The sequence below is a fragment of the Panthera leo genome, chromosome F2, assembly GCF_018350215.1.
Source record: "Panthera leo isolate Ple1 chromosome F2, P.leo_Ple1_pat1.1, whole genome shotgun sequence".
In the NCBI taxonomy this organism is placed as follows: Eukaryota; Metazoa; Chordata; class Mammalia; order Carnivora; family Felidae; genus Panthera; species Panthera leo.
The window spans coordinates 36,776,327-36,798,691 of NC_056695.1; the positions used below are offsets into that span (position 1 = coordinate 36,776,327).

General features: G+C 35.1%; 1 long non-coding RNA gene across 3 annotated transcripts in view; it reads right to left on the reverse strand.

Moving 5' to 3' along the window:
• Positions 1 to 22,365, reverse strand: part of LOC122211173 — a 239,316-nt gene that overhangs the window by 9,906 nt on the left and 207,045 nt on the right. For 2 of the 3 annotated variants that reach the window (XR_006198539.1, XR_006198538.1), the window contains one exon: positions 10,501 to 10,647. The exons of the other annotated variant lie outside the window; for it this stretch is intronic. This is a non-coding gene — a long non-coding RNA (uncharacterized LOC122211173). The remainder of the gene's footprint in view (positions 1 to 10,500; positions 10,648 to 22,365) is intronic. 3 annotated transcript variants of the gene reach the window in all.

The following is a 22,365-nucleotide window of genomic DNA, read 5'->3' on the forward strand; positions in this document are numbered from 1 at the left end:
AACATTGAAAAATATGTATTTATCTTTTTGTCTCTTTCCAAATTTGGGTATTTTTTCCTCAATACTCCTCCTTTGTATTAAAAAATGATCACCGATGAATTATTTTGATCACAGAAATGCTGAACGCATATGTTTTTGGCTTGTTGTCTGGATACAAGATTTACAATATTTGTTAACTTGTATAAGCCTCCTTATATTATGGCCAAGAAATGCTGAATTAAATGGTAACTAGCAACTACTAGAATCAGGCAATTATCTTCTATCTGGAGATTTTATAAGGAACCTAGGATGGTTTTCACAATGATCTCCACCATCCAGAGGTGTTTTGTTTTTTTTATTTGTTTGTTTATTTGTTTGTTTGTTTTTTGAGTAACTTAGCCTTTATAAAGCCGAAAACAAACAAACAAGCAAACAAAAACCTAAAGCAGTAGAGGATTACCTTACACCAATGGCAAGATATGGACCGGAAGGTTAAATGAGAAGGTATCAGGTTAGGATTTCAACATATGAATTTTAAGGGGACACAGTATTTAAACCATATCAGACCACCTGTTGAGTCACAAAACAGGTATCAGTACATTTGAAAGGATTAAAATCAAATAGAAGATATTATCTGATAACAAAAGAATTAATTTAGAAATGAAAAATAAATAAGTATTTGGAAATCACACCATACACTTATAAATAACTCATCAATAAAAGAAATCCCAAAGGAAATTAGAAAATATTTTAAACTGAGTGATAATGAAAACATAGCATATCAAAATTTGTGATACACAGTTAAATGAATGTTTACAGGAGTGATTAGGTTTAATATCTTATACAAAGAGTTAAGGTCGAAAATCAGTGACATAAGTTTCTACCTTAAGGAACTAGGAAAAGTAAAGTGAACCTGAGGTAAGCAGAAAAAAACCAAAAAACAGTAAAAATAGGAATGGATGTCGACTAGGTAAAAAACAATCTGAAAGAGATAACTGATAAAGAAAAATTTGTTATTTTAAAGGATTCATAAAAATTGGTAAATCCTGATTAAACTGACCCCAAAAAAAGAGTGATAATTTCCAGTCTCGGGAATAAAAAGAAGCTATCACTACAGATTTGATAGACATTAGAATAATATTGAGACAATACAGTGAACAACTTCATGCCAATAAACTCAACAAAAGAGATAGATGGAAAAATTCCTTTTCCCAAGAAACAACTTGATCAGAATATTGACAAGATAGGAAGTTAGAAAAATATGAGTACTATTCAATCTATTAATGAAATTGAATACATATTTCAAAACATTGCCACAAATGACTGAACTAGTGAATTCTATTAAATATGTACAGTGGAAGAAAACACTAATCAAACAGAAAACTCTTCCCAGAAATAGAGGAGAGTACTATCCACTAAATTTATGTTTAGAATAAAAAAAAAAAACCACTAATTAAACAGAAAACTCTTTCTAGAAGAAGAGAGCACTATCCACCAAGTTTATGAAATCAACATTGCCGTGTGTAAAAAAAAATCAAATAAGGTCATCACAAGGAAAGGAAAATATAGACCAATATCCCTCATGAACATAGGTGCAAAAAATCCTTAACAACATACTAATATATCTCAGAGATACTGCAAGTTTAGTTCTAAACCGCCACAATAGAACAAATATTGCAATAAAGCAAGTCAAATTAACTTTTTGGTTCCCCAGTGCATATAAAAGTTATGTTTACAGTATACTATAGTCTATTAAGCATTCAATAGCATTGTCTAAAAAAAGTGTACATACCTATTAAAAAATATTTTATTGCTAAAAAATGCTGACCATCATATGAGCTTTCAGCAAGTCATAATCTTTTTTGCTGGTGGAGGGTCTTGCCTCCAAGTTGATGGCTGCTGACTGATCAGAGTGCTAGTTGCTGATGGCTAGAGTGGGTGTGGCAATTTCTTTTTATTTTGTTTTTTTTTATTTTTGTCAATTTCTTAAAATAAGACAATAAAGTTTGCCACATAGATTGACTTTTCCTTTCATGAACGATTTCTCTGCAGCCTATCATGCTGTTTGATAGCATTTTACCCACAGTAGAACTTCTTTCAAAATTGGAGTCGATATTCTCAAACCTTGCCACTGCTTTATCAACTAAGCTTATGTAATATTTTAAATCCTTTGTTGTCATTTCAACAATCTTTGTAGCATGTTTACCGGAATAGTTTCCATCTTAAGAAACCACTTTCTTTGCTCATCCATAAGAAGCAACTCCTCATCTGTTCAAGTTTTATCATGAGATTGCAGGAATTCAATCACATCTTCAGGCTCCATTCCTCCTTCTAGCTTTCTTCCTATTTCCACCACATCTGCAGTTACTTCCTCCACTGAAGTGTTAGCCCTTCAAAGTCATCCATGAGGGTTGGAATCAACTTCTTCCAAATTCCTCTCCATGTTGATATTTGGATCTCTCCCCACAAATTACAAGTGTACTTAATGGCATTTAGAATGGTGAATCCTTTCCAGAAGGTTTTCAATTGACTTTGATTAGATCCATCAAAGGAATCACTATCAATGGCAGCTATAGCCTTATGAAAAGTTTGTTTCTTATATAATAAGACTTGAAAGTTGGAGTTACTCCTTGATCCATGGGCTACAAAATAGATGTGTTAGTAGGAGAAAAACAACATTAATCTCATTGCACTTCTCTATCAGAGCTCTCAGGTGGCCATATACAATGTCAATAGGCAGTAATGTTTTGAAAGATTTTTTTTTTCTCAGCAGCAGGTCTCAACAATGGAACTAAAATATTCAGCAAACCATATTGTAAACAGATATGCTGTCATCCAGGATTTGTTGTCCCATTTTTAGAGCACCAGCAGAGTTGATTTAGCATCGCTCTTGAAGGCTCTAGGATTTTTTGAATGGTAAGTGAGTACTGGCTTCAACTTAAAATCACAAGATCCATTAGCCCCTAACAACAGAGTCAGTGTGTCCTTTGAAGTTTTAAAGCCAGGCATTGACTTCTCTCTAATCCTAGATGGCATCTTCTTCCAATGTAAAGCTGTCTCATCTATATTAAGAATCTGTTGTTTAGTGCTAGTGTTGTTGTGTAGTGTTGCTTAATTGAATATTCATTAGCTATTATTATTAACTAAATTTTCTCAATAACTTGCTACAGCTTCTGCATCAGCATTTGCTGTTTCACCTTGTACGTTGATTTTATGGAGATGGCGTCCTTCCTTAAACCTCATGAACCAACCTCTGCTAGCCTCAAACTTCTCTTCCTCACCTCTTGCAGTCTTCAGAGAATTGAAAAGAGTTAGGGTCTTGCTCTAGATTAGGCTTTACTAAGGAAATGTTGCAGCTGGTTTGATCTTTTATCCAGACCACTAATACTTTGTTCATATCAGCAATAAGGCTGTTTTGCTTTTTTATCATTCATGTGTTCACTGGAATAGGACTTTTAATTTCTTTCAAGAACTTTTCCTTTGCATTCACCACTTTGCTATTTATCACAAAAGACCTAGCTTTTGGTTTACCCTGGCTTTTGACATGCCTTCTTCACTAAGCTTAATTTTCTTTAGCTTTTGATTTAAATTGAGAGATGTGTAACTCTTTCCTTCACTTGAAGACTTAAAGGGCACTCGTGGGATTATTAATTGTCCTAATACCATTATTGTTGTATCTCAGAATAGGGAGGCCCAAGGAGAGAAAGAGACGAAGGAATGGCTGGTCAGTAGAACACTCAGACACAACATATATGAATATAAGTTCTCTGTCCTATGTGAGCACAGTTCATGGCTCCCCAAAACAATTAACAATGTAACATCTAAGATTCCTGATTACAGATCACCATAACAAATATAACAATAATGAAAAGTGTTGAATTATTGCAAGAAGTACCAAAATGTGACATACAGACACAAAATGAGCAAATGTTGTTGGAAAAATAGCAGTGGTAGGCTTGCTCAGTGCAAGGTTGCCACAAACATTGAATTTATAATACATAGTATCTGAAAAACACAATAAAGTGCAATACACTAAGGTATGCCTATTATGCATACCAAATCCAGCAATATGTAAAAAAAACATCATGAGCAATTAAGCTTTATCCCAGGAATGCAAGTTTTAACATCTTATAATGAAGGAATATAATTTAGAATATTAAAAATAAAGTAATTAAAAATAATAACAAGAAAAGAAAAAACCAGATGATCACCACACTTTATAAAGCACTTTTAATATTCAATAGTCATAAAAGTGGAAAATCTTAGGAAACTATGAATAGAAGGAAATATTTCAGCTGATAAAAAGGACTATCTATGAAAAATATAGCTAACATAATAATTAATGGTTACAAATAGAAAGCTTTCCCCCAAGATCAATAACAAGACTGCATTATCTACTCCCACTTTGTACTGAATTTCCTAGTCAGCTCAAGAAAGAAATAAGGAGAGAGACAGAGACAGAGAAGAGAGAGAGAGAGAGAGAGAGAGGTAGCAAGAGGGAGAGAGGTTAGAATGAAAGAGAAAAAGTAAAATTTTCAGGGCACCTGGGTAGCTCAGTTGGTTGAGCATCCAACTTTGGCTCTGGCCATGGTCTCATGGGTTTATGAGTTCAAGTCCCACATTGGGCTCACTGCTGTCAATACAGAGCCCTCTTGGAATCCTCTGTCCCTCTCTCTCTGCCCCTCCCCTTCTTGCACTCTCTCTCTCTTAAAAATAAATAAACATTTTTAAAAAAAGAAAAAGTAAAAATTTGTATTTGTCAGTCAACATTAATTACACTCATAAAATGCCTAAGGAATCTATCAAAAAGATACTGGAACTAATAATAGAACATAGCAATGTCACAGGATAAAAGGACAATATTTAAAAAGTAATCACACTTCTATATATTAGTAATAAACAATCATTAAGTGTAATTTCAAAATACAATTTATGATAGTATCAAAACCATTAAATACTTAAGGAATAAATTTTTAAAATATAGAATGTACAAAATAGTGGTAAGAGAAATTTTACAAGACCTAAATAAATGAAAACATATATTGTACTCATCAACTGAAAGACTCAATATTATTAATATGTCCATTATCTACATTTAGATCTATATATTTGAAGTAATCTCAATACAAAAATAAATAAATAGTTCTAAATCTCATGAAACTGCAGAGGACCCAAAATAGTCAAATCAAGGGGTGCCTGGGTGGCTCAGTCGGTTGAGCGTCCGACTTCAGCTCAGGTCATAATCTTGCAGTCCATGAGTTCGAGCCCCGTGTCGGGCTCTGTGATGACAGCTCAGAGCCTGGAGCCTGTTTCAGATTCTGTGTCTCCCTCTTTCTCTCTCCTCCCCCGCTCATGCTCTGTCTCTCTCTTCTCAAAAAATAAATAAACATTAAAAAAAACTTTTAATAAAAAAAATAGTCAAATCAATTTTGAGGAAAAAAAAGAAGGAAAGAAAGAAAGAGAAAGGATGTATGCTACCTAATTCAAGACTTACAATAGTAATTAAATCAGTTTGTATTGGCATAATGATGGGCATGGAGATCAATGAAACAGAACAGAGTTCAGAAAAAGACCCACATGTATATATGTTAAATTGATTTTTAATTAAAGCTATTGAGTAAATTCAATGAAAAAGTATTTTAAATAAATGGTACTAGAACAACTGGATATTCTAACAGGGAAAGACAAAAATTCTTACCTTGCCCTCTGCCACCCACCATACACAAAAGTTTATTCAAAAGGACTCATAAACCTAAACATATAAAACTATCAAACTCCTGGAAGAAAATATGGAAGAAAATCTTAATGACCTTGGATTAGGCAAAGATTTCCCAAGACACAAAAACCACAAAACTTAAGAAAAATAATTGATGAGTTGAACTACAGCAAAACAAATACATTCCTAGCTTTGAAAGATATCAAAATGAAAAGACAAACTGGAAAAAGAGAAAAGATTCATGTATGTATATACGACAAAAGACCGTATCCAGAATATAAAATAATACAGATTGGAGCAAAATTAAATGATAGAGAATAGTAAAATAATAGAAAATATTAACAATGCTAATAATTGTTTTTTAAAGTTTATTTATTTATTTTGAGAAAGAGAGAGAGAGAGAGTAGGGGAAGGGCAGAGAGAAACAGAGAGAGAGAATCCCAAACATGTTGACAGTTCAGGGACCAGTGCAGAGCTTGATCTCATGAACCACAAGATCATGACCTGAGTTGAAATTAAGAGTCAGACGTTTAGCTGACTGAGCCACCCAGGTGCCCCAGGAGTTGGTTTTTCAAACATAGACAAAATTGACAAATATTTAGCTATACTAACTGCCAAGAAAAGAGAGAGGACTCAAATAAATAAAATTGTAAGCAAAAGAAGAGATGTTACAAATGATATCAAACAAGTAAAAAAATCATGAAAAATTATATGCCATCAAGTCAGACAACCTAAAGAAATGGATAAATTCTTAGAAATATACAACCTATCAAGATTGACCCATGAAGAAATAGAAATTCTGAACAGACCAATAATAACTAAGAAGATTGAATCAGGGGGTGCATGGGTGGCTCGGTTGGTTGAACTTCTGACTCTTGATTTCAGCTCAGGTCATGACCCCAGGGTAATGAGACCAAGCCCCATGTCAGGCTTCACACTGAGCATGGATCCTGCTTGATATTTCTCTCTCTCTCTCTCTCTCTCTCTCTCTCCCTCTCTCTCTCTCTCTCTCTTTCTCTCTCCTTCTGTACCTCTCCCCTGATCATGTTCTCTCTCTCTCTCTCTAAAAGAAAAAAATAAAGGGGCGCCTTGGTGGGTCAGTCAGTTAAGCATCCGACTTTGGCTCAGGTCATGATCTCAAGGTTCATGGGTTCGAGACTGACATCGGGCTCTGTGCTGACAGCTCAAAGCCTGGAGTCTGCTTTAGGTTCTGTGTCTCCCTCTCTCTCTGCCCCTCCCCTGCTCACACTGTGTCTCTCTATCTCTCTCTTAAAAATAAAGAAAGAAAAGAAGAAAAAAAATGAAATCAATAATCAAAAATCTCCCAACCAAGAAAAGTCACCACCAGATAGTTTTACTACTAAATTCCACCAAACATTTAAAGAAAACATAACAACAGCTCTTCTCAAACTCTTTCAAAAATTTGAAGAGGAGAGAACATTATGAAACTCATTTTATAAGGCGAACAACTGCCCTGATACCAAAGCCAGATAGGGACACCACAAGAAAAGAAAATTATAGATCAATATCCTTGATAAATATAGATGTAAAACTTTCCAACAAAATATAAGCAAACCAAATTCAACAGCACAATGAAAGGTTCACACACCATGATCAAGTGAGATTCATGTCTGCAATGGAGGATAGATCAACATATCCAAATGAAAAAATGTGATATCCAACATCACAGAATGAAAGATAAAGATCATATAATCATCTCTATAGATGAAGAAAAAACTTTTGACAAAATTCAGCATCCATTCATTGATAAAAACATCCAACAAACTGGATATAGACAGAACATACCTCAACCCTATAAAGACTATATATGGCAAGTCCACAATTAACATTAAATTCAGTGGTGAAAGTCTGAATATTTTTCCTCTAAAATCAGGAGAAAAAAACAACAATGATGCCTACTTTCACCACTGTTATTCAACATAGTACTAAAAGTTCTAGCTAGACAAGGAGGAGAAATAAAAGGCATCCAAATTGGAAAGAAGAAACTAAAACAGTTTGTGTTTGCAAATAAGATGATCTTATATACAAAAAACCCTAAAGACTCCATGAAAAAAAAGCTGTTAGAAATAATAAACAAGAGGTGCCTGAGTGGCTCAGTCAGTTAAGCCTCTGACTTCATCTCAGGTCATAATCTCATAGTTCATGGGTTTGAGCACCATGTTTGGCCCTGTGCTGACAGAGCCTGGAACCTGCTTCAGATTCTGTATCCCTTTCTCTCTCTGCCCCTCCCCTGCTTGTGCTCTGTCTCTCTCTGTCTCTCAAAAATAATTAAATGCTAAAAAAAATAAATAAATAATAAACAAATTCAGTAAAGTTGTGGGATACAAAATCACCATGCAAAAATCAGTTGTTTCTATACACTAATAATAAACTATCTGAAAAATAAAAAAAGAAGAGAATAATCCCATTCACAATAGCATTGAAAAGAATAAAATGCTAGAAATAGATTTAACTAAGGAGGTGAAAGACCTTTACACTGAAAAACTGTAAGACATTGATAGAAGAAATCGAAGAGGACACGGATAAATGGGATGATATTGTGTTCATGGGTCAAGAGAAATAACATTGTTAAAATGTCCATATACCCAAAGCCATCTAGAGATTCAATGCAATATGTATTAAAATTCTAGTGGAATTTTTCACAGAAATAGAATAAACTATACTAAAATTTGTATGGAATCACAAACAACCCAAACAGTCAAAGCAATCATGAGAAAGAAGAACAAAGATAGAGGCCTCACACTTCCTGACTTCAAAACTACACTACAAAAGTATAATGATCAACACAGTATGGCACTAACATCAAAATAGGTATGTAGACGAATAGACCAAAATCGAGAGCCTACATGCATACATGGTCATCTGATATTTGACAAGAGAGTCAACATACTCGATGAAGGAAAAGATAAATCTTCAATAAACGGTGCCGGTAAAATTGGATATTCACATGCAAAACAATGAAACTGCACCCCTATTTTAGACCACTCACAAAAATTAGCTCAAAACGGATTAAAGTCTTGAATGTAATACCTGAAACCATAAAAGTCCTAGAAGAAAACATAAGGAAAAAGCTCCCTAATATTTATCCTGGCAATTTGTTTGTATGACACCAAAGCACAAGCCATAAAATCAAAAATAAACAAGTTGGACTACATCAAACTGAAAACTTCTGCACAACAAAACAATCAACAAAATTAAAAGGCATCCTACAGAATGGGAGGAAATATGTGCGAATTATATATCTAATTAGGGGTTACTATAGAGAGAAATACTTGTAAATCATCTTTCTGGTAAGAGGTTAATACACATGGAACCCATACATCCAGATGGCCAACAGGTACATGAAAAGGTTTCCAACATCACTAATCATTAAGGAAATGTAAATCGAAACCACAAAAAGATATCACCTCACACTTGGGAGAATAGCTATGATAAAAAAGCTAAGAGATAACAATTGCTGGTGAGGATGTGGAGAAAAGGGAGTCCTTGCGCACTGTTGGTGGGAATGTAAATTGGTGCAGCCACTAGGGAAAACAGTATGGAGTTTCCTTAAAAAATTAAAATAGAACTATCATATGATCTAGCAATTCTACTTCTGGGAATATATTTGAAGGAAATAAAATCACTATCTCAAGGAAATGTATGCAGCTCCATGTTCATTGCAGTGTTCTTTTTTTTTTGTTTTGTTTTACAATAGCCAAAACATAGAAACAATCTAAGTATCCATAGGTGAATGGCTTAAGGGATAAAGAAAATGTGATATGGACTATTATTCAGCGATAAGAAAGAAGAAAAATCTGCCATTTGTAACAACATAAACGAATACTGAGGGCCTCATGTCAAGTGACATATGTCAGATATGAAAGAAAAATACTATATTATCTCATGTGGAATCTCAAAAAAAATTTAATTTAGTTTAGTTTAATTTTATTTAATTTAAAAAATAAAATAGTAACTTAACCCTGCTAAAGAGGCTCTATCTCTTTTTCCCTCATCTCATATCTATATATGTCACCAGATTATAAAGTGATTTCAAGATAAAAATATCAATTTAGGGTAAAAAATATCAAGACAAAACAAAAGATCAGCCTGAAAAGCTCTATGAGGTAAGTATATTTATAGTACTTAAAGAGATAAAGGAGGATTAAAAATTCTAACAAGAGAGTTCATTATGTTAAAAAAAGGCATATTTATAAAAAAGCATAACTTATAAAGGGACAAAATATAACATAGAAATAAAAAAATAATCTTTGGAAATGAAACTTTGTATTAAATAGCAGATTAGGGGCGCCTGGGTGGCTCAGTCAGTTAAGCGTCCGACTTCAGCTCAGGTCACGATCTCATGGTCCGTGAGTTCGAGCCCCGCGTCTGGGCCATCAGCCCAGAGCCTGGAGCCTGCTTCCGATTCTGTATCTCCCTCTCTCTCTGCTCCTCCCCCGTTCATGCTCTGTCTCTCTCTGTCTCAAAAATAAATAAACGTTAAAAAAATAAATAAAAAATAAATAAATAGCAGATTAGTCATATCTGAAGAGTAAATTAGTGAGGTAAAAGGGTATGAAAACAAGCAAGAATGCAAAACAGAAAGACAATTTAGAAAATAGGAAAGCGTTGTTAAAATGATGTGAAATATTCATCCAGAAGGAATTCCAAAAATAATATGAAGAATTGAAAAATGGTAAGATTGACTCCATTAATATCCCTAATTGTTTGCCACTCCCTGTACCATATTCTTTACATACGATTTTGCTGTTCCTCCCATAAAGAGGTTGAAAATATCTTCCTACCTTTCAATTCCGAGGTAAGCCATACGGTTTGACTTAGCCAATGGGTTGTTAGCAGATATAACATGAGCAAAGACTTGAGAAGTCCTTACACTTCCTGCTTATCTCCTGAGCTCTGTGAATGCCAAGAGAACATGCATGACCGGCATCCTGGAAGATGAACAATATGACACAGAGCCAAGTTACCAGCCATCCCAACTGAAGACAACCTAGATCAGGTGGCAAAGTGCAGATCCCAAGTATGGGAGTAAACCTAGCCAAGATAAACAAAGATGCCTAGATAATCCACAGCTGATCACATAAGCATGAGCAGCCTGACCAAATCAATCAACCTTAACCCAGATCAGATGAATCCCACAGCCCATCATTTAAATTAACGTTCATCGCTAATCAAAACACAAGTTTTGTCGATGTTTGTTATGCAACATTATTGTTACAACGGAGAATGCCTGTAAGAAGATAACCCATATTAAAAGAACGGTGAGAATTTTCCAGAACTGATGAGAATGCAGCACGTTAAAAAATGTGACATCTTGGTGAATTCAGGAATGGAAACGTTTAGTGGTCTCGATTTAGAGGAAGGATGCCCAAAGATGTCTCAAGAAGTGTGAACAAATTTTTAAAAACAGGACTACTCTTACTTCACTATAATTTAAAATATATTAATATCAGCCATGCAGTTCTTTGAGGTAGGAGAATAATACCATAAAATCAAATTGTCCCAGGTCTGATATGGCAAATGATTGACAGGCACCAACATCTCTACCTTTTCACCACATACTACTTTCCTAGGGCTGCTGTAACAAAGTATCATGAACAATGGACAGCAATTTATTGTCTCACAAATCTGGAGATTAGAAGTGTGAAATCAAGCTGTAGGCAAGCCTGTGCTCCCTCTGCAGTCTGTAGAGGAGAATGAATTTTCCCTTGCCTCTTCCAAGTTCTGGTAGCTTCCCAGCAATCCTTGACTTTCCTTAGCTTGCCAGCTGCACCTCTTCAATCTCTACCTCTGTTATCACATGGGTGTTTTCCCCCTGTGTCTCTTCTCTTCCTAGAAGGACACCAGTCATATTGGATTAGGGTCCACCCTAAACAAATGTGACCTCATTTTGACCAGACTATATTTGAAAAGACCATACTTTCAAGTAAGTTCACATTCACAGAATGAGGCTTTGGATTTCAATGAATCTTTTTGGGTGACACAACTTAAAACATAGCAAACTCTATTTCCAAAGCTCATAAAATGCATCCACGGTTCTTACGTTGCATGTGCATTCTAATGTGCTCAAAGATCATGTGAATATTCTAAGTGTCAATTACATGTACTTGAGAGTAGCGTATGCACGCTATTAGTACATGCTGGTTCTAAATTAAAATTAATGTACTGTCATTCACGACTATTAATCAATGAATATGAAATCATATTCTTTTGACTAAATTAGCTACAAGTATTCAAGATATATGAGATGAAGTATTTTTCAGAATGTGACGGAATTCTTGGGATAAGATTGTGAATAGAGGTGGACTGTAAGGCTTTACATTATTGGATTCTGAAGGATCATAATATTCTTTAAGATGCTTTCCAAAAGAAGAACTTTTTCAACTAAGAATCAACGTTTATTTTTACATTCCAACCAATTTGTGTGCGTAATAATCGAGATTATTATGAATAAGTTTTAATAAAATGTCTAGCAGAATTCCCACTGACTACATTTAATATATGTTAAATATTGCCTTTTCTGTTCTTGGAGTTAAGATATTTTTAATCTTTGTTTTTGTTATAGAGACAGAGTTTTAGATTGAATTCTGGTGGAAATGATTCATTCCTTTTTAGTCTTGATCTCTCATGTAAACTTTTATAATTATTTATATTCAACATACTTGGTGTTTTAAGCGCTCTGTTTTCTTTGGGAAAATAAATTTGTAGGAAGCTCAGAGTTCATATTCTCACTAATGACCACACATTTGTAATTAATCAGAAATAAAATTGTTAAAAATTTTGAAACAGAAATGTACACAAAAACCCAGAAACTTCCTCCATTGTATAAGATAGATGTTTGCTGTGGCAATGCCAATAGACATTCATCTGACAGGCACCAACCTCAACTATTTTAAACATACTTCCTAAAATGTTCCATGATAGTAAAGCTCCTTTCCAATGTGACATTATTAAAACATAGAGTTTAGAGAAATAAACCTCAGCATTTCTTCAAAGCCAATTTCCATGAGGTAGCTATTCCAAAGATATCATCAAGAACTCTGTTCTTAGGAGTGGAAATGCAGATGAACAACACAAACAGATTGGACAAGACTGGCAGATCTTGCTGCCACTCAGAGGTTTTGCTAGCTAAAGATGATTAATTAAATACAGAATTGTCTCGGTAAGCAATATGGTAAACATTAATACCATGGGCATCTAGAGAACATTGTCATTTCTTTAAAATTAGTGTACAATAGTCAATAGTCTCTAAATGGGTGACAAGTAATTAGCAGGATTTTAAGTGAACTGATCTCTATGTACCAGATGATCAGATAATTTGTTAAAGTATTACAGCATTCCAAGTAGGAAACAATAAAAATGAACGATGAACTTAATGCTTTGTGGGTCAAGCCAGGCCAAAGAATGCTTATTGCTAATAATTTCCTAGAGCACCAGAAAGTATTGCTGAATTTGCCACTCTTGAAAGCTAGTCAGCGCTTTGTTTTTGCGCAGCATTGGTTTCCTATTAGAGGCATCAGATAAGAGTTTACATTATGTTGAATGGTTTTGTGGCTGCCTGTGTTCCAAAATTCTATGTAGTTCTCATTCACCTGAATCGTTATTCATAGATTTATTGAAAGGACAGAATAGCTTTAAGAATGTCAAAGAGGAGGGTGATATCAATCTACAAAATAGACATTTTCCCAGGCACGGTTGCATGATATATTTTAATGTGGTTTATCTAATGTTTAGTACCAAGTCTTTTAATCAATGAATACCTATTGAATGCTTGTGATGAGTCAGTTCATTATGCTTGGTGCTGCAGATAAAATACAGAGTAAAATCCAGACACAGTTCCTACCTTTAGTGAACTTAAATTCAGGTGATGACATCATCAAATCTCAGAAAATGTACACGTGTGCAACTCTGAGAAACGCGAAGAAAGAGAGGTACATCGAGCTGAGAGCATGTTTAACAATAGGAGCTAGCTTTATCAGAGAAGACAAGGAAAGCTTCCCTGAAGAAATGATGACTGCACAGAGATTTAAAGGATATTAACCAGGAAACTAAGAAAGGAAGAGCTCCTAGGCAGATAGAATAGAAAAGGTCAGGAGAAAGCAGTTGTGACCAATGAACCAATGTCAGGAAGACCTACCTTCCTGGGGAAGTCTTGGAGGTAAGTCAGACACATGAGGATTGGTTAGCAAATAATAATAAAGGAGGCTCAGTACAATGAACTAAGAGATTCTATTTCATAGGTGACTCACAGATACAATCAAGGCCTCTGTGCCAAAACTAGAGGCATTCTGTACCATCTCACAAAAAGGATACAAAAAAGAATAACATGTTGCTTAGGAATTGAGAAATATTGAAAAATTAGTACATAAAGGCACAGACCTTTAAAAATAAAACAAAAATGTTTAAGTCATAAAAACAATCTAAACAGATGAATACCAGTGATGTTCTAGCTGTGGAAATTCATTATGATCTTCACAAACATGGCAAATCCTTCCACAATTGAGATACAGTCAAACCAGGAATAAACCATTGGATGAGTGGTATTGGATCAATCCATGGAACATAATAGAAAGTTCACAAAGAGATCCTAGTGTTTATAGAATGATCATGAGTGATAAAGTCAATATACATGCTTAAAAATTCCAGATATATTATAGATTAAATTCATGTATTCATATATTAATTCAAGATTTATTAGAGACCTACTGTGGCTTTTGTAGGAAGAAGGAATACAGTGATGAAAAGATTGACTAGGTCTCTGCCTCGTGGAACTCGGGTCCAGTGTGGGACAATAATTTGAGAAACAAGGAAATCTATAAAATCAGGTGCAGAGTTACTACAATAAAATAACCAGAAGAAGCCTTTCTGAGGAGACACCATCTGAGCTGAGTCCTGAATGAAGTGCATGTGAGAGCTCTGTGAGCGACTAGAGAAAACATTTTCACTAGGAAAAAAAGGAAGTACAAAGGTCTGAGGAGGTGTAAGCCTAGCATGATTGCAGATCAAAAGACAAAAGTGGTGGCTGGAGGGAAGAGGGAGCATGATCTGGGGAAAAGTTTGAGAGGAAGACAGGGGCCCAATCATGAGACACCTCCCAAGCAAAAGTTTGGATTTTATGCCAAACGAAAGGGGAAATCACTGGAAGGTTTTGAACTGTATTGTATATGATTTACATTTTGTAGATATAATACTGGAATGTCTATGGAGGACGGGCTTCAGAGATAAGAGTGCAAAGTGGGAGGTCAGTTGGGGGGTTCCAGAAGCAACGTGATAGCCAACCAGCCAAGAAAAGAAATGGTTTCAAAAATGAAGGAGTGATCAACTCTGTCAAATGCTTCTGATGGTTGGGGGGATAAAACTCTGATGGAGTAGGTACAAGAAAGTAAGTGTAAAACAATTAAACAAATATTTTTGGAAGAAATATAAGAAAATATATCCAGACACTACAATGAAAGATTGAAATAGTTCACAATGGAAGAATAAAAAACAAAACCTTTCAAAAGCAAAAGATACCACACATTTAGTCAAAACAAAAATAGATTGCAAAAATATTTTCAATAACATTAATACGTGTAATGTAAAAAGAGTTTTCACAATCAATGAGAAAAGGCAACCAATAGAAAAAAAACGGATAAATGTTATGAATTGGAAATTTATATTTGAGGTAAATCAAACATCTATGAAACAAATGAGAAGATTCTCATTCTTACTGATGGTGAAACAGCAATGAATATACAATGGTATGTTTTTGGTAGGAAACACAATTTTTGAAAATAATCTGATACTGTCTGATAGAATTTAAAATACACTTATCTTTGGCACAGTTATTCCAGATCTAGGAATTTACCCCATAGGGAAAGAATGCACACACACACACCAGGAAACAATCGAATGTGAATACTGATCAAGCGGGAAATAATCGGACCAACTTCAGTTCATATACCCACATAATATCCTACAGACTTTTAAAAAATGTTAGATTGATATCAAGGGACCTGGATTTCTACAATGTATTGCTTGGGGAAAGCAAGATGCAAAGGAGTTTGTATAACATGATTTATATACAACACGATTGTGGTACTGTCACCAAACTATTAATGATACTTCTCTCTGATGAGGTTTCTAGTGATTTTCACTTTTTTTATATTTAAGAGGAAAATTACTAAAACACATTCCAAGTATGATTTGTCACAAAAATTATAAACGCTAGTAGTAATTGACCTTAATTTCTATATTTATCTAATCGTGTATTTAGACAAAACAAGCATTGAATTTCAGATAGGTACCACTTACCATCTAACATTTATATTTAATCCTTTCTTATTTACAACATTCTCATATATGCTATTGAATTCTCACAATCTCTGACTAGCATCATTTCAGATAGAAGAAAAATTAGACTTGGGGAGGGCAAGCATTAAGTGATTTGTAGGGTCCAGATCATTTAATTCGTAAATTAATGCTTTCACATTAATTTCACATGTAAAATTAAACTTACTAGTATGGATTAGAAAGTAAAGTAAAGGCTTGTCATCTCAAGTCTTATCAAGTCTTAGACTTGAACTAAATGATTAGCAAGGCAAAAAAAAAAAAAATCCTCTTCTAGCAGATGCACAGGTAAAGTACCCCCTTGGTAAAGTGTTTTGGTTCAAAACAGTGATCTGTTTTCAGTTGGAACTCTAGTCCTCATATTGCAGTGTGGAGGAACTTTCCCCGAATAGTACTCTTGACCAATCCTTGCCTTTTACTCAGTTGTCCCTGGCAGATCAGGAATGACGTAACTGACTGGGGAGTCCTAGAAAAGAAAACAAACATATAGGTCTGGGCCACTCTGGGCTCTCCCTTGTCAGTGCTTGCTTGAAGAGAGGGAACACTCAAGTCTTAGTCTTGCAGGTAATGGTCCCTTTCTCCATGATGTCTGTCAAAGTTAGTGTAAAATACTGGAAGCCAAAGAATTAAGTCAGGTTCTCTAACCAACTCAGGAACAAAGCTGATGTTTTCTTTTTTCTTGCCCATCTTTTAATTGTATTCAAGTAAGGGGAAGGAAAAACAACAACAGAAAGTATTACAGATTGGTCCCCTTAAACTTGAGTATTTGATTATTTGGGCCAGGAAATTTGCTAATCATATATAAGCCCTGGTATGTGAAGAATAAAGTAACATCTGTGGAGACTGGCTGTTTTTGGCCAGGATGCATGGCTTTAGGCTATGGGCTTATTGCACAAGGCCATAAAAGTTTTCAAACATAGTTGTTTGTAACACACTGTATTACATTTCATAGTTGGTTTATACTTTGTGCATATTGCTTTTATCAGGTACATCTGGGAGAACACCTTCAGTCTTTGGCTTTGTAAGTATGGGCGATACAGGAATTTAATTTTGTTAGGTCAATTTGTCCAAAGGTGAGTAGCTGTTCTAAATAGGCAGGGCTCATGTTAACAGGGTCTTAAACATAGGAGTTCAGATTTCAATATGTATCCTCAGCTGTGGCAAAAAAAAAAAAAAAAAAAAAAAAAAAAAAAAAAATAGGGAAAGAAATTCTTCTAGCATTCAAGACTTTTAGTTATTAAGACACAAGAACATTTTGCTAAGTCTGCAAAGCAGGCCAGATTTTAAACTTCATAGGCAAATGATTTCTGCATATACTACATACACTAACAAGACTCTAGATTTAAATTTTAGTGGCAGCCATGAAAGGCCATGCCAAAAAGCCCATATTGCTGGATTTATATACTGAGCCTCTATCGTCATCACTCTGCCTTTTCCTGGGCCCAGAGTGTAAGAAATGGGATGAGCAAGGATACATCAATCACATTGTCATCCTGATCGTTGAGTGCCTCCTCTACAGTGAAGGCTTCTGGGGGCATCTAAACACATAGAGCCAACTCCTGAAGAAGCATCCACATACCTTTCCTTCACACGATTTGCCTCCAATCTTTCAATCTTGTTTCTCTCATGTTCTGACCAACAACCATCACTTCACCTCTGCCCAAGACTACTGCATGCATATCTTTACATCAGACAACTTACCCCTCCACACAAAGTTATTCAATTGTTCCTTCCACAGCTCTTCCCAATGGAAAGATTTCCCTTTGCCACTGTTCTCTAGGACTAAAAAGGAGGTTTTATTGTGACAGTAGTCTGCTTTTTCAGCTCATGTCAGAATACTGAGCAGACCTATGAAAGGGCTACACCTGAGTTTCTTCCTGCTGTAAGCTGGTCATAGGGAATGCTCATAAATAAATAGCTGTTGGCTGAAAGAGAGGCATTGACAGAGTTAGGTGACACATAGGACTAAGCCACTCGTTTATGCATCTGACACTAGTTCACATATCTGAATCACATACTCTGGATCTAGTCAGGCCCAACTCCAAATGATAAACCATGATGGATTGCTTTTGTGCCCACCTGACCTATGACCATAGTGGATCTGCCAGATCCCAGGTCATGATAGGCAACTCATTTTCACAGTAATTTAATACCCGATGGTCTGGTTCTCAGTTGCTACTGGCTCCCAACAGCATGGCAGAGATTGCTTTTCAACTAGATCACTATTTCTCTTCTGCATAAGGCATGGCCACGCTTTATAACTGACGGTAGGACCCTCTCAACCTCTGGGCTCCTCTCAAAACATCAATCAAAGTCACTGAATAAACGGATCAAAGAAGTATTCCTCAAAAATACAAAGAATGAAACAAACACGTTCATCTAATTTTTTCAGTGGTAAGAAGTACAACGTGAAATAATGTCATTCTCTTCAGAGAATTGTTTTAGTATGGCCCCAGATCGTTGGACCCTTAAAATCTTCACTAATTTTATCCATCTTTGAATCATTGTAGGGGGTGTTCCCCATCCTCTGGCACCCATGCGTTTTACCAAGGCATCGAAGAGAGGAAAATTAGTAGAGAAATTGAAGGGGTTTTTTTCAATATGGTAGCAAATTTAAACTTTTAAACAATTTCTTTATATGCTACCATTTGAACTTTCTGGATAGAGATCTTCTGGATATCCCAGCCTACACTGAGTTAGTAGTTGGGTAACCCTCTTAGCATGCCTTTTTTTTCTTCACATTATCTGGAATATTTACTAAAAGCTATCTAATTCCAAAATCTCTAATGTAAATATATGACTAGATTTCATTTTCGCTAAGGACCATCTGACAACTCATTTTGAGTTTGCTTCAGAATTTTCTCTCAACAGATGAGGAAACTGGAATATTTATCCTCACAGTCTTTTCTCTTACCTACTTAAAGTTTGACTCTTAGGACATTAAATCCCTCACTTACAGGCTGCCCTGTGCATGGGCTGCATAAATTTTTATAGCACTACAGAAAGCTCTAAGGCTGAGAGCACAGGAACACAGGACCTTAGAGTCAGCATATGTGTAAGATGGGACGGACATCAACAATGTCTACTTATCTTATGACTTCCACATTGTTTTTCTTCCAATTAAAAATAAAAGAAAATTCTATTTACACATAATTTGCCCAGTTATACCCATAATTGCACTAGGCTCAGTAGGCATCTGTTTGTCCATATCTTTTCCCCAGAATTGGTATCTCCTTTTTGATATCAAATTTCCTCACATAGCTCTAAAGGCATTTCGTCATATGCCTGGCAACTACTTTTTAGCATTCCTATCAACTATAGTCTTCTACCCAATGAGACATCATGTCCAACCACTCATAATTTTACTGATATGCTCAGAACCATGTGTCTTTATTCATAGTGCTCCCTAAGTCTGGAATAAAATTGAAATCCTTATCCTCCAACATCCAATTCCATCATGAAATCTGCCTGTACACTACCCCTGTAAGAATTAATTGTTCAGCATCTTCTCGTTAAGACATAATTCAATTTGCTTGCCTCTATTGAGGAGGCAAGTTTTTAGAAAATAACTTGTTTTTAGAAAACAAAATAGTCATTTTATTCTATTGTATATATTATGTCTGCCTCTCCACCAATTGGGTCGTTAGGTCCCTTTTTACATTTCCCCTCTCTGCGATATCTAGCGTGGTATACTGCAGATGAGAAGTACTCAACAAAGCATATATAAATATGTATTGAATGAATGAAAGGCAAATCATGTTTTCAATGGGGAAGTGAATAGAGCTGAGAGCTGTTGCCATTTGTCCTGCTGCAGGCACTCTTGGGTCTTTGTCTCTGTCATCAGATAGAGGGCAAGAGAATGAACAACAGTGATATGAGGAAAAGAAATGATGGCAATTGTCACAGGGGGTGCCACTAGTTTGCAAAAGCTAGTTTGTACTCAAATGCCAGAAGAAGCCATTGGGCCTGTTTAGGTTACGATATTTTCAACTTGCTAGCCCTATGGTTCTCATCATGCAAGACAGACTGACATCTTTTAGTAATCAGAGAGAATTGGTTTACTGAGGGACCAAATTTCCTAATCACGTGGTGAAAATTTGTCCAAATCTTTGTTTATAAAAGATGTCAAAAAGAATCAAACAGGAGGATAATAACAACCAAGTGGGGAAGCAGAAGACTACTTTGCAAGCTGAAAACTACAAAGGAAAGTGTGGTGGTAGTTTTCACCAGTTTCCCGTTTTCTCTTACTCAGTTAAAAACAAAAAAACTCAAAGAATCTAGGAACTGTATATTATATTTGAGGTACACAAAACATTTTGAAACACAAGAACTCATTAATTAACAGAAAAATTGAATTTCATCAATTTTTTTGAAATTCAATTTACTATAAACAATTAAATATGAAAATGCTCAGTACAAGGTAAGTGCTCAAAATATGTTAGTGTTTAGTTTTCTTTTTTTAAGTTTAGAAATATATTTAATCTAGTTAATAATATTGAGTTAGCAAAAGACTAGCTCTGTTAATATTTCCACTACTATGTAGATATAGATAGTTAAACACAGATCTAGATCCTCCATTCAGAATTCGCATATTTAGTGTAGGTAAAGTCATGACAGCAAACATTTACATCACAATTATCAGTTTGTTACATGTAATATCCAGCTTCCTTAGGGAACTAAAAGAAGCTAAGTCCATTATCCAAAATGTTACATCAGAAAAGAATCCAAGAGATACCACTAGATTTGAAAGAGTATATGTAGGCATCTTATTGTGGTAATATTGACAAGACTACAAAAAAAGGGACATAAAATACCCAGGTTCCAACCCATTTACATATATATATATATATATATATATATACACACACACACACATACACGTATATATATATATATATATACGTATATATATATACGTATATATATATATATACATACACACACATTATTTTAATTCTAGAATGGTCTCTTACACATGGAATTCACAGGTACCACAGAAACCACAGTTCATGAATTTCCAACGTTTCCCTAAGGGAGGTCATTTATTCATTTCTAAGAATCCCAACAAATTTTTTGACAAAAAGGAGAGGAGAGAGGAAAATATTTCTAATTATAGCAAATTAAGCTTGGAATCTGACATAGCAAAAATGACACAAAATGTTTACTCCAAATAACTTAAGTAGCTGTTTTTATCGGTTTTCTTCTTTCAAATGGAAATATAAAAGTAGGAAAAATATAGAAAATGGTCCATGATAGATTAAATCAAATGATCATCCTTGTTCTCTAACATTAAATGATTTACTGAGATCTGAAATTACCATTATGACTGAGATTTATGTAGGGAAGTCATTAGGCTTTAGGCTTATTTACTCAGTATTACAAAATTACTCTGTAGGTAAATTCTCATGATTCCACATATCTGCACAGTAAATCTCCCACATTTGATTAAGAAGCAAGTGTACAGAGCATAATTTGCCCAAGGGTCCTTCAGAGATGGACCTGCAATTAGAAACCAGTTCTCAGTATCACCTACCAGTCCCTAGCTCCTTCCACTCATCAAGATGATTCTGAAAAGAAATGGTCTTTATATATCAGAAGCATAGTTCTAAAACTTCAACGATGTTTTGTTTTTTTTAAATAATAAACCTACAAGAATACCTTTTGCATGCTCCTGATAAATAATGAAGACACATGAAGTCTAATTTTTAAAAATGATCATGAATATAGGGCACCTGGGTAGCTCAGTTGGTTAAGCGTCTGACTTCCACTCAGGTCACGATCTCAGATTGTGATTTTGAGCCCTGCAATGGGCTCTGTGCTGACAGCTCAGAGCCTGGAGCCTGCTTCAGATTCTATGTCTCCCTCTCTCTCTCTCTGCCCCTCCCCCATTCGCATTCTGTCTCTCTCTCTCAAAAATAATCATTAAAAATGATCATTAATAAAAATTTTGAAATTAAAACAAACAAAAAAACAAAAACACTTCCAACCAATCTCTTCAATGAATTTTGAGACACTGATTTCAAATTAAATAATTATTTACTCTAATTAACTGTGGGAATAGTAAATTACAATAACAAGACACAAGTGGTGACATTTTTCTTTGTTTCCTTCCCACTTCTACTATTAGTCCTCAGCCACCACCCCCTCACCGCCCCCCCCCACCCCCGTCCATCTTCTATCCTCATGACCACCACGGGCATCTTTTCATAACCTGGCCCTCTTCTTGACATTAACTATCCATAACTGCTCATGTATATTATCTAATAATGCTTCCTATTTAAATTTCACACAGGAGTCTAAAACAAACAAAAGTCATTAAG